The sequence below is a fragment of the Delphinapterus leucas genome, chromosome 9 (genome assembly GCF_059928025.1).
Source record: "Delphinapterus leucas isolate spDelLeu-1000000601 "Yukka" chromosome 9, BTC_Dleu_Yukka2, whole genome shotgun sequence".
Lineage (NCBI taxonomy): Eukaryota > Metazoa > Chordata > Mammalia > Artiodactyla > Monodontidae > Delphinapterus > Delphinapterus leucas.
In genome coordinates, this window is record NC_143137.1 from 21,467,403 (window position 1) to 21,482,014 (window position 14,612).

Below are 14,612 nucleotides of genomic sequence, written 5' to 3' on the forward strand. Positions count from 1 at the left end.
TGGGAACAAAAGAAAAAAGTGTGTGTGATTTTGCTTAATGGATGACAGCAACATTTCTAGCCCCTAAAAATATGAGAGGGTTTAAATATTTGGGACGAGACCCTGAGACGAAGCATAATTCCTAACTATCCCAATCCTTCCCTTGCCTTCCCATCTTGAAAAAATATTTTAAGGAACTAGTGTTCTAAACTGGGCTTCCCCTTTGGTATTTGAAATTAAATAAGTGAATTATACTCATGATACATGTTATACACAAGTATATGTAAAATGAGAGTAAAATTAAGTTATAGTATTCACAATATAGCAATAGCTAGTATTAATATGCACACATGAAAATTATTTTTGAGTGATGAACACTGATGTCTTAAGAAAAGGAAGAGTTGACTGAGTTAAAACACATATGTTAGAGAATGGTTTAAGGTGGGGGTGAGGGGAAGGAAATGGAGTGACTCTTTCTCTCCTAAACTAAGAAGGTGTTTTGCCACCTTCTCGTCATTGTAACTTAGAAGGCGGTAGCATTGCTATGAAGAATGTCCCATTGAGGTTTTCACAAATACAAATGAAATGGGATAAAATTAAAGCCTTACATTTTACAGGAAAAAAAGGATGAAACTGAAGCACTAATTCATCTCCCTCTACTCCATCTCACTCGGAGCATTACAGCAGTGACTGACCTGTGAATATGACATGAATTGTAATATAGGATCATAGAAATGAAAGTAACCTCTGAAGTAGTTTCATCTACCTTCTATCCTTGGCAAGTAAGCCCCAAACTGTTACAAACAAAGAACTAGTATTTCAGAAACTTTCCCATAGGCAATTTTCCCCAGCTACAACCTGAATTCTACCTTAAAGAATGACACGGACAATTTTTCTTGTGCTCCACAATGGAGACGTGAAAACAGCTTTTTGCCATAGCTAATGATCATGACCATTTCTGTATCACATGGGTTATATTTCTGGACTCCGGGGAGACAGCACAGAATAATGGGTAAGAATTCAGGCTTAGAGACAGATTAGTGCTTAAGCTACAGCTGTATCACAGGCAATTTACTTAAGTTCTCTAAGCCTCCATTTGCTCACCCATAATGTGGGGATGATAATACAGTCCAGCTGATCAAATTACTATGAAGAACAGTCTAGAACAAGTGGTATCCAATAGAAATAAAGCGCAAGCTGCAAAGGTGAGTCGTATACGTAATTTTAAATTTCCTAGGAGCCCCGTTAAGAAAGGTAAAAGGAAACAGGTGCAATTGATTTTAGTAACGCAGTTTACTCAACACATCCAAAATATCATCTCAACATGGAAAAAATATCAGTGAGGGGCTTCCCTGGTGGCGCAGTGGTTGAGAGTCCGCCTGCCGATGCAGGGGACACGGGTTCGTGCTCCGGTCCGGGAAGATCCCACATGCCGCGGAGCGGCTGGGCCCGTGAGCCATGGCCGCTGAGCCTGCGCGTCCGGAGCCTGTGCTCCGCAACGGGAGAGGCCACGGCGGTGAGAGGCCCGCGTACCACAAAAAAAAAAATTAGTGAGATATTTTATATTCCCTTTTTTGTACTAAGTCATCAAAATCCAATGTGTTTTTCTTTTTTTTTAAATTTATTTATTTTTGGCTGGGTTGGGTCTTCATTGCGGTGCCTGGGCTTCTCATTGCGGTGGCTTCTCTTGTTACATAGCATGGGCTCTAGGCATGCGGGCTCAGTAGCTGTGGGACGCGGGCTCAGTAGTTGTGGTGCATGGGCTTAGTTGCTCCGCGGCATGTGGGATCTTCCCGGACCTGGGCTCGAACCCGTGTTCCCTGCATTGGCAGGCATATTCTTAACCACTGCGCCACCAGGGAAGCCCACCAATGTGTATTTCACACGTACGGTTTGACTCAACTCAAACTAACCATATTTTAAACCCTTAATAGCCACCTGTGGCCAGTGGCTACCACAGTGGAAAGTTCAGGTCTAGAAAAAAGCTGTAAAGCATTTAGCATTATGCTAGGAATGTAGTGAGTGCTAAAGTGTTGGGGCTTCCTTTATTATCCTTAATATTCTTAGAGAACTTTGTAATCTTCCCAAAGCCTTCACTTCTCCAGGAGAGACTGGACCTGGCTATGATGCTCTTAGGAGTACCTGGATGGACTAGGTTACTCAAGCTGAGCCTTTCAGTTACTTCAAAGACCACTTCCTCGTGGCCACCCCCAACTATTGTCAGGAGAGGGCCACAAAAAGTGGGATCTACATGGAGAATATATCCACTGAGTGCCAATGACCTTTAGATACTGACACATTAAACCCCAAGAAATAGGCACCACCACTAATCTGCCACCTTCTCATATAAATGGGACAGGATAGGACATTTGCTAAAGCAACCACTTGCTCCTATAATTTTCCCCTTATAAGGATTGAGGTGCTTTGCAATACACTGTGCTCAAAAGTTGGTTTGATAAATTAAACATATAGTTGGAATATGACCCATCAATTCCACTGGTATACCCAAGAGAATTGCAAACATGTTGACACAAAACTTGTAAACAAATGTACACAGCAGCATTATTCATAACAGCCAAGAAGTGGAAACAACCCAAATGTCCATCAACTGATGAATGGATAAACAAAATGTGATAAATCCATACAATGGAATATTATTTGGTAATAAAAAGGAATGAGGTACTAATTCAAGCTACAGCATGGACGAACCATGAAAACATGATGCTCAGTGAAAGCCAGACACAAAAGGCCACATATTGCATGATTCTATTTACATGAAACACCCATAATGGGCAAATCCATAGAGACAGAAAATAGATTAGTGGTTTCCAGGGGCTGTGGGGAGGGGAGAATTGAGAGTGACTGCTAACAGGTATGGAGTTTCTTTTGGGATGCTGGAAATATCCTGGAATTGGATAATGGCAATGGTTGTACAGCACTGTGAACATACTAAAAACCACTGAATTGTTAAAAAAAGAAAGTTGATTTGTTGTCCTAGGGAAGCATGGTCAGATACACAAGTACTGCCAAATCCCCAGAATACAGAAGTATTTGTAAGACTTTAAAAATAGAAGAGATCACCTGTGCCCAAAGTATTATTTGATAGGATATCATCTTTAACTACAGCACACATAATATCATCTTTTCTCTCCTTCCTCTTAAATTAAAATTGTTTTACATTTTAACATTAAGCATATTAACTACTAAGAGAGCACAAACCTCAAGGACACACACACATGTACATATAAATGCATGTACATATGTCAGAATTTTCTGAAAGAATGTACCTGTCACTCTTCTGTTCAAGGCTCTCCCATCACCCCCATCTCACCCTCAGGATGGCCCCACACGTCTCCAGTGCCACCTGCCTACCGTGTGGCAGGAGAGTGCAGCAGTTAAGACATGAGCCAGGCTGTGTAAAAGTCCAGGTCTCACTACTCACTAGCTTTATGACCTGGGCAACTTTCCTAACTCTTCTGTGGCTCAGTTCCCCTTTACAGTGAGGATGATAAGAGTGCCTGGGCTTGTGGCGAGGATTAACAGAATTAACATATATAAAGTGCTCAGGAGAATGCCTGACCTGTGGTAGATACTTTATAAGTGTTTTATAAATAAAAGTAAATAAATATTTAAAACCCTGTCCTGACAGCATGCCAACCTTGCTATAGAGCGTGCTTTCCCTCTGTCTGGAATATTCCTCATGATAGCTCCTTCCCTCTTTCCTTGTGCAAATATCACTCTATCCCTCTCCCTTGCTTGTTTCTGTTTGCAGCATTTATCACTTTCTAATATTCTATATGATAATTTGCTTTTGTATCTTCTTCATGGCCCATCAACTCCTACTAGAAGGCAGGGATCTTACCTGTCTGTTTGCTACTCGGCCCTAAGCATCCAGGACAGTGTCTGCTGCAGAGAAGGCACTCCACCATGTTTTCTGAATGAATGAATGGACAGTGGTTACTTCTGGGCTGTGGCACTGGGGACGGGGACGGGAATGAGATATACTTTTCACTGAACATAAGCAAAAGAGTGCTTACGTTGTTGTCATAACAATGAAAAGTGTGAAATAAAATACTGAAAAATAAAGAGTACGTGGACCTGAGGAGAAGCTGGTAGCATAAAACAGGAAGACTTCAGGTATCTGTGATCTGTGTAAGGATGCTCCTGCAAGCCACCTTTAGACCTTACCCCTGAGTAAAAAGTGGAATGACACCTCAGAACTGGCGCTCAGCCCTAGGCTTGAAGCACAGCATGCACACAGGTTAGGAAGAAGTCTTAATAAGATGTTCCGTATTGCGTAATATGTACCCTGTACCTATGGGTACAGTGAGAAAACTTTCCATGGCAAAAGGCCTGTTTCCAGGCACAGTAAACAGAGAATTCGTTACAGGTTGTTTGCCCTCTTCCCCCGCTGCAGTCTGGACAGGCAGGTGGCCATGGTGCGTGGGACTCCTCGGACAGCGACAGCCTGTCTCCACGGCCTGGGAATAGTGGTCTTCTCCACTCCCTAACAGACCCTCTGGAAACCTGATAAGGATTACAGGATCCCATAGAAGAGCACTGGACTTCAAATGAACTGTTCTGTAAACCTATCCCAACTAGCTGGAGGTAAAACTCTGTCTTCAGGGTCTCCCACCTCTCTTTTCCATATCTCCTTTTCCTTCCCTGAGCTTTACTACCTCTGCTCTCTCCTGTCAGGAGAAAAACAACCAATGAGTCACTAGCCCCATGAATAATGTATTACCCCTTCTGTAGGATTTTACATTTAAAAAGTGGTCGATAGGAAAGAAATTATGATGATAATGTTAATAATGATGTTAATAATATTGATGATGGCAATGATAGCTGATGATAGCAGACATTGCTTATTGAATATTTACTGTGAACCAGGGGTTCTACTAAAAAGTGGATACAATTCATCTTATTTAATCCTCCAATAATCCAGCGAGGTAGATGTTGTCATACCGACATTATAGATGAGGAATGAAAAGTCACATAGTTATCAAGTGGCAGACAAGGGGTTTAGGAGAACTGTCTCTAAAAATTTTTGCCCTAAGGAATTCCAGCATGTTATTCAAACACATGGATTTCTAAGGTGGAAACTTTGACCCTGTAAGGAGAGAGCTGGGGAGAGTCAGACAATCATAGCACCCCTTAGTAGCAATGAAATTGACCACTGAGGCTTGAAACTGCAAACAATCCACTGTGTCTATGACTGCTCGGGTTCAAATCCTGACCCTGACACTCACGAGATTACCTGGGGCAAGTCGTATAACCTCTGCACTTGAGATAATAGTTAGAATTCAATAAGATAATGCCATTGAAGTGCTTGCAATAGTGTGTGTGTGTGTGTGTGTGTATAGCATTCATATACTGTGTATGTTGATTGTTATAAATCCCTACAATTAGAATAATTTATTTCTAGCTTCCAAATAACAGAAGTTCTCTTTCACCTGATTTTATAATGTAGTTGTTGGTCTATTTTCTATAGGTTTTTTTAACTGAAAAGGTAGTGTAACAGTAGAATTTCAAAGGACAATACCTCAAATGCCATTTCCCTAACACAACAATTATTTTAATTTTGCATATTGCCTTCAAGTTTTGCTAATTCTGAGAAGCTACATGGAGAGGGCACTATATTGAGTCAGATTTGGATTTTTATCTTACTTTTTCACAAATTAGCTGTATAACCTCAGGGAAGTTACATAACTGCCCTTTGCCTTAGTTTCCCAAAATATAAAGTGAAGCAGTTAGACCAGATCACCTTTAAGATCCTTCTAGCTCTAACAGTCTGTTTTTTTAATCTGTAATCTACTTTTTTTTTTTTGCTTTCATGATTTACATGAAACTGTATACATAAGGTACCTGTAAGTAATGGTTGCAAGTTACTTAACTTTCTAAACTATATCAGGGAAATAAAACTTTATGTATAATGAGTTCTGCAAAGGTAAAGTTATAACTAAAGACCCCAGAAACTTTAAAAGTAGCTACCAAATTACCAAAAAGCTATAAAAATTAATATTCAGTCATTATATGTATGTTTGCAACTAAAGTATTACCAATTCCACATGTTAATTTATAAGTAATACATTTAGTTTGATAAAGCCATTCTAATATTTGTTGATATATAGTTATTAATTCATAATATAAATATGAAAATGTTACATTAGTGTAGTTTTTCCATGAGGTATTCTTTTTTATTTTAATAAATTTATTTATTTTTGGCTGTGTTGGGTCTTCGTTGCTGCACGCAGGCTTTCTCAAGTTGCGGCGAGCGGGGGCTACTCTTTGTTGCAGTGTGCGGGCTTCTCATTGCAGTGGCTTCTCTCGTTATGGAGCACGCGCTTCAGGCGCGCAGGCTTCAGTAGTTGTGGCACACGGGCTCAGTAGCTGTGGCTCACGGGCTCTAGAGCACAGGCTAAGTAGTTGTGGCGCACGGGCTTAGTTGCTCCGTGACATGTGGGATCTTCCCGGATCAGGAATCGAACCCGTGTCCCCTGCATTGGCAGGCGGATTCTCACCCACTGCGCCACCAGGGAAGTCCCAACCATGAGGTATTCTTAGTTTTTAAAGTTTCTCTACCAAAGAGGGAAAAACAAAGAAAAAACAGGAGTGACTCTACCTGACTTAGATCATACTGGCAGAAACATGTCAATGTGAATGTCTATAACTAGTCACGGGATGAAGCAGCCACTCTCCTGCACCGCTGCTTGGTGTGTAACCTGGTATAACCTTTCTAGAGACGACCGGACAATACTAATCAAGAGCTTAAATATGTTCCTACCCTATGGCCAGGTAATTCCACTTATAGGAATTTGTACCAAAGAAATAATAATATGGGCACAAATGCTTTGTTGCAGTATTATACATAACTATAAAGACCTAGCCTAGACCATCTTATTATACCAACTAGTAGAGGCACTATCAAAGACTCCTAGGGTCATGTCAAAATCAGTCAGGAGCTAATTTGAAGATGCTGTCACAGGCCAAATAAAGGTTAATTTCAGCATTAATAAGAATAATAAATAAGATGTGTTGAAACAAATTAAATATGTTTCAATTAATGAGTTTGAATGATAATTTAAAGACAAACAAACATAAAAAGCAAACCATTGGCACATACCAGAAGATCAATTCAAGGAATAATAGGATTAAAAATATAGCCATTTTGCAATCCTTAATAAACTAATGACTCCAGGTAACAACATAAAGAAGAGATTATTACACATTATGCACCTCTTAATGGCAAAACACATTACCTATGAAGCAGTCTTGCCAAAAAAAATAAAGAAACCACAACTGAATCTGTTAAACCCTGTAGATAGTTGCAGGTAATATAGAGGACAGAGGAACATGTTAAACTATACCATGAAGATGCAATGAGAGAAATCTAGGCTGTGGGAAGTTCTACAGGACAAACAACTTGGTTTCTTCAACAACTAAAGTGGAAGGAAAAAAATATTTCAGTGGAAACCCATTTATATTTCAAGAGATTTAACAGACATATCAACCTTTAACAGGCATATCAACCAATCTCATCATGTGAACCTTATTTGGATCCTGCTTCAAACAACCTGTAAAAATAAATTATGGTGTTTCCCTGGCGGCACAGTGGTTTAGAGTCCCCCTGCCAATGCAGGGGACACGAGTTCGATCCCTTGTCCAGGAAGATCCCACATGCTGCGGAGCACCTAAGCCCAGTGTGCCACAACTACTGAGCCTGTGCTCTAGAGCCCGCAAGCCACAACTACTGAGCCCGCGTGCTGCAACTACTGAAGCCCGCGCGCCTAGAGCCTGTGCTCCGAGCAAGAGAAGCCACCGCAATGAGAAGCCCGTGCACTGCAACGAAGAGTAACCCCCACTCGCCGAAACTAGAGAAAGCCCGTGCACAGAAACGAACACCCAGCACAACCAAAAATAAATAAATAAATTTATTTTAAAAAAATTATGACATTCATGAGACAATTGAAATTCTGAACAATGACTTATTTCATATTAGTAACATATCATTGTTAATTAGTTTAGATGTGATAATGGTTGTTTTAAAAGGCCTTATCTTTTAAAGATCCATATTGAAATATTTGTGGATGAGATGATACAATTTCTGGAATTTGCTTTAAAACAGAATAAGTGGGAAAGAAGAAGAGGGAATTGATGGGTTGGTTTGGTCATCATAGGTTGATAGGTACATAAGGTTCATTATGCTCTCTGTCTACTTTTGTTTATGTTTTAAATTTTCTATAATAACATTAATATACATTTACATATAATGGGTTTGCGTGTGTGTGTGTGTGTGTGTGTGTGTTTGTGTGTGTGAACACCCATTATAAGGGATACAGCAAAATATTGATGGTGATTATCTCTGGATGATAGAATTGTGGGTGGTTTGGTGATTTTTATCTTTTTGGTTTTACTCTACTGTATATTCTATAGTTTTACACTGCACTTATATTCTATATAATGAGGAAAAAATTATTTTAAAAGAAAATGTTTTAAATTATTTAACAATACCGTTTTTACCATTCAACTAGAATTCACTTCTGATGTAATGAATAAAATAACTTTGTACTTTTAAAATATAATTGGCCAGGCAAATTACTTAATATTTAATTATAGTTAGTTTTGAGAGGGTATAGAAAATAGTTCATGAAAATATAAGGCTAAAGTAAAGTTTGAGTTCTGGAAATTCTCTCATTTGGTGTAATAGGGTAATCTTAAATTTATAGCTTAGGAGGAAACAGTTAATTTTTTTTCTCCTTCTTACATAACACAAAAACAACTGATCCAGTTTGGCACAAACTTTCTCCTCCAAAGTCACCTTTGTGCTGAAATTCAGCACCTCAGGTTTCAGTCAAACAACTTGCAGATGAGAAAAGGTTTCTTAACAAAATTTTCTTGTAATTTTACTATCGTGTTAGTTCCTGGGAACTTGGGAGAGTCCTTTTTTCATAGTTAAGTGGGTCGGAGGAATGCTTCTTTCTCCTACTTTCTAATATGCAGAAGAGCAAGCAGTTTATATCATTCCTTTTGTATCGCTTAAATAAATGTAAGTCCAAGACAGTAGTTGCAATTAAGAAAAAGATAGTTAATGGGTATTTTTAGCATATTAATAGTTAATACGAGGTACTGCAGAGTTTGTCATTCAATTATGAGAAAATCAGTCCTTTAAGATCAGAAAAAAAATTTAAAAACTAACATAAATACAATTATATTTTGTAATTACATGTAGACTTACAATAATTATACCATGATCTGAATGTTCTATAATCAGATAATTGTCTCTTCTTCATTTATTTTGAAATAAAGACTTTTCATTTATCTAATTTTCCTTCTTCCTTTTGTTCACATGTAATTTTCTGCTACAGAAACCATAGTCAGCTCCTGTTATGAAATATACTAACAGATTATCACTTAAATAACATTTTGTTCTGAATGTAGGCTTTAAAGCAAAGTCATTGGTAGATGTAGTTTATTCATCTGGAAGTGAAATTTTCTGACTTAAAACTGGCTAGAGACAGATAATGTCAATTTGGGTTCATTTGTCCATTTGAGGTTCCACGGGTAGTTAATTATATGCTTCACATAAATTCAGCCTTCACTTGCAACTATGTGCCAGGCTTTGCACTAAGTATTTTCATATTTACAATCTCAATTATTTACTATAATAACACTGTGAAATAGTTACTTTGGAGAGAGGTTAAGTTGTTTGCTCCAGGTCAGACAGTAATCTAATTGATTGCAAATCTTTTTTTTTTTTTTTGCGGTACGCGGGCCTCTCACTGTTGTGGCCTCTCCCGTTGCGGAGCACAGGCTCCGGACGCGCAGGCTCAGCGGCCATGGCTCACGGGCCCAACCGCTCCGCGGCATGTGGGATCTTCCCGGACCAGGGCACGAACCCATGTCCCCTGCATCGGCAGGCGGGCTCTCAACCACTGCGCCACCAGGGAAGCCCTTGATTGCAAATCTTATGTTACTACTTTTAAGTTATGAACATTGGTGATTGAGAGCATTTGTAGCAGTCTTTGGTGCCTAGTATGGAGCCTTGGACTAAAAAGTATGTCAAGTCAGTTCGAAAGCTGATATTCACCCGTCTCATTGTAAAAACAGAGTTCTCTACCTCCCCCCACACCCAGACCCACTCCGGAGGATGTGCAGGAGATGCAATGTGCTTCATACTGCTTCATGCATGGAGCCAGCTAAGATGGACCATCTCTCATGAAGAAGAGGCATCAAGAAGAAGGGAGAGGGCAACCTGTTCAAAGCAGCAAAGCAGTGCTAGCTTTCTGCCTTGATCTTTTAACGAATTTAACAAGGTACAGACATCTTTAAGCCTGGGAATACACAATGTTTTGATTCGTTGACCAACAAACTAAAGGTCAACCTGAGAAAGTTGATTCTTGACATATTTCCACCAAGGGTCACTTGTTTCCATCCCAATGGACTCAAAGTTAAGAATTAAAAACCTCAACGTTAGTAAATTATATGTTTGGAATACTGAGACTTCTAATTAGACGTACATCCCCAGTGCCAGTAGAGCCCACTCTGTTCGTTTACTCATTACTCATAACCTCATGTAAAACTGTTTGTTTGGGATGTGCTTTTTTTAAAAAGCCTTCAGGCTTAGTTAAAGAATGGAATATGTGAGAAAAGAATTCTCCAACTTTTGTTGACTCAGTGATGAAAAGGAAAAATATGTTTATAAGAATTTGGCTGCTTGGTAACTCAAAAATAATTGATGTAAGAAACTTGAAATTTCACATGTTAAGTGCTAAATCCAATTATACATTTCAAACACAATTTTCCAAAGCATATCCTTGTTCTAGCTTATTAATATTACAGAATCATTCTGATGGGCATCAAATTATTAACTGTTTTTATAAGAGTGTACTAGAAATTACTACTAGGAATATTTTATTTGTGGAAACATAAATACAGGTTATGTAACACCTTGTAAGTGGACTTGAACTAAAGGATCTTAAAAATAAATAGGAACAACAAAAATAAAACATGACTAACTCTCCAGCCACCATCAAAACAAATGTTTCCAAGGACCTGAAGCCAAGAAAATAGAAATCTATAAACACAAAGGCTAAGATAAATCAGTTGCATCTCCTAGGTCTCCATACATGACAAAACAAAACACTGAAAACCAACGGAAACCAAAAAACCCCACTTGCTGTGAAAGAAAGAATGTTGAAGAACATTGACCTTTTCTGCCCTCTGCCTACCACAGAAATCCCCACCCACTGCTGATTTTTATTTTTTATTTATTTTTGGCTGTGTTGGGTCTTTGTTGCTGCGCACGGGCTTTCTCTAGTTGCAGCGAGCAGTGGCTACTCTTCATTGTGGTCCTTGGGCTTCTCATTGCGGTGACTTCTCTTCGTTGCGGAGCACAGGCTCTAGGCACGCGGGCTTCAGCAGTTGTGGCATGCGGTCTCAGTAGTTGTGGCTTACGGGCTTAGAGCGCAGGCTCAGCAGTGTGGCGCATGGGCTTAGTTGCTCCGCGGCATGTGGGATCTTCCTGGACCACGGCTCGAACCCATGTCCCCTGAATTGGTGGGCAGATTCTTAACCACTGGGCCACCAGGGAAGCCCCACTGCTGATTTTTAAATTATTGAATCTCCAAAAATTATGGGAGATGGATGTCTTAAAAATGCAGTAGATTCAATCACATAGGTCATATCCTTATTAGCTGAAGTAGTGATTACTGAGGGAAGGCTAATCTACTTCATTCATTTTAATAACCAATTCTTTCTCAGATTTACCACAGAGCCAAATCAACCTAATTATTAAGGTACAGTAATATTGTATTGAACTATTTTTCAATCCAAGAATTTTTATTATGGAGAGAAAACTTGGATAATTTTAGCAATTATGTGCTTCATTTCTCCTTTTCTGTATCTCCATTCTTGCTTATATATAAGGTACTGAATTTAACTTGCTTCATTCTTGCTGTTTCACATCTTGTCATTTTCTTTTAGAAAAATTTAAACTAAAGTTTAAAAGGCTACAGGGTAAGTGTTGGTGTCTAGTTCCTATGTTTAACAAATCATAGTCCCTAGAGCCCAGACTGCTGCCCTGGAGAACAAGAGGCCAAATTCTGGCTGCCCTGAAAAACCCCGCATATACAACTAATGCATATTCTAAATTTTACCATACCTCTCCCAAAACACTTTCGGGGATGCCTGACCTACACAACCTCTCCTTGCAGCCAGGCACACACCATTTCTCTTATTTGGATGTAATATTGCTAAAGAGCAAGGTCACTTGAAAGAAAGCTGAACTTGCAATCAGAATCTAAGTGTGAGTTCCAGCTCTTTAGGGGACCAGTTACAGGTAATTTAGTGCACTGGGTAAGTGCGTGCCTGCTAAAGCCAGAATGGGTTGGTGCAAATCCTGGTTTTTCCACTTTCTAGCTATGTGACTCTAGGCAAATTATTTAAATCTTGTGCCTCAGTTTTCTCATTTGTAAAGTGGTAATAATATTAATAATTACCTCATAGAGTTGTGAAAATGAAACATCTTAATATGGCTTAGAACAGAACCTCAGGTAGCCGAAGCACTCAATAAATGTCAGGAAGTATTATTGCTAGCTGCATGACCTTGGGGAGCTCACCTAACCTCTATGATACTCTATTTGATCTTATGTCCAAAAAGGGATCATGACTTCATATGGTCTTTATGAAGACCTAATAAACTCATGCAACGTATGTGACAGTCATTTTGAAAACATAATCAAGTATTGGACAACTCCTTCAAACAAGCAGAATCAGTTCCTTTCCACTCTGTCCCTGTAATACTTAAAACATATGCATACACCTGCTAAGCACTTGTCACACTGTGTCATAAGAATTTGCTTACCTGTCCATCTCCCCCACTAACAGTGCATCCTCTGATTCACCTCTGCACCCTCAGCACGTTGGACATACCTGGCACAGGACAGGTACTCAATAAATATTTGTTTAAATGAATATTGTCCAAACAACTGAGCAGGAATTCACAAGGCCTCTGCCAGGAATGATGGATTATCACTTTTTGCCAAGTATCCTCAGTAGACCACCCAGAAATGTGCTTGTTTTTCCTCAGACACAATATATTGAGATTCTGTCATTTCTAATGCAGCTTGTGTGGTTGCATTCACTCATTCTTTTCCCTTAATAAATACGCTGGGCTCCATACAGTGTACCACAAGTGGCAACTGCCCAGGTTAATTTAGCGCCACATACTATGCAGAAAGAACCTAGTTAGTATAGAATCATTTACAAGTGGAGATGATAAGCTCCTCGATTTGATATCTTCATTAGAGTGGTAGAATCTCAGGGTGGGAAAGAATGGTTTTTTAGAAGTGGGAGTCCTTATAGAACAATAAGTTAAATTTGGGGATCTGACTGCCTAAGTTAAAATCCTTGCTCTGCTATGTACAAGGTGTAAGACCTTGGGCAAGTTACTTAACCCCCCTAAGCCTCAGTTTTCTCATCTGTCAGATGGAGCTAGTATGATTGATACATTAAAAATAATAACCCAGGGACTTCCCTGGTGGCTCAGTGGTTGGGAATCCGCCTGCCAATGCAAGGGACATGGGTTCGAGCCCTGGTCTGGGAGGATCCCACATGCTGCAAGCAGCTAAGCCTGTGCGCCACAACTACTGAGCCTGTGCTGTAGAGCCCACAAGCCACAACTACTGAAGCCCGCGCGCCTAGAGCCTGTGCTCGGCAACAACAGAAGCCACCACAATGAGACGCCCATGCACCACAACAAAAGTGTTGCCCCCGCTCGCCGCAACTAGAGAAAGCCTGTGCGCAGCAACGAACACCCAACGCAGCCAAAAAATAACCCACATTAATCACTTTTTATGGTACCTACCATAGAGTAAGCACTTAGTATGTGTTTGCTATTGTGATTAACCCAATCCCACACTGTAGTGTTTGAACTTCCATCACAAGTGTATTCAGGACATGAGGCATGAGTGCCCAGCTTTTGCCTGAATACCACCAGGGTCAGGGAACTTACAACCTCCACCAGTTGTCCACTTGATTACTGGGCAAAACAGAATTGTTGATAAATTCTAACAGGTTTTAATATACATACTTACATCTTCTACTCAAGGGTCTTCCATCTGTCATTTGGGATTACCCAGACGAAATCTAATCTCTTCTTGCAGGACAGCCCCTTTAACTTTGGAAGGCAGCTACACGTGCTAGCTATCACCGTCCTCCTCACACACCCACACCGACTCTTAGATCCTTTAATCATTTCTGATATGACACTGATTACAAGATCCCATTTTACCCTTTTTACTCTTCTTGAATAACCTTTTATTTATCAATGTCTTTCTTAAAGGCTGAAGATCAGAATTCATAAAACAGAGCAAATGTGACCTGATCACTAGTGAGAACTAGAGAACTACTCCCCGACTTGAACACTGTATTTCTCTTAATACAACAAAAGATTGATTTTCTTTTTGTGGAAGTTACATCACACTGTGTTGACTCATCATCTATTCACAATCAACAGAAGGCTCTAAATCTTCCGACGTGAGCTATTGTAAGTCACCTTGTCCCCAACCTGTACTTGTACAATTGAATTTGGAGATCTTTGAGTACTTTATATTTGTCCCTGGTAAACTTTGTAT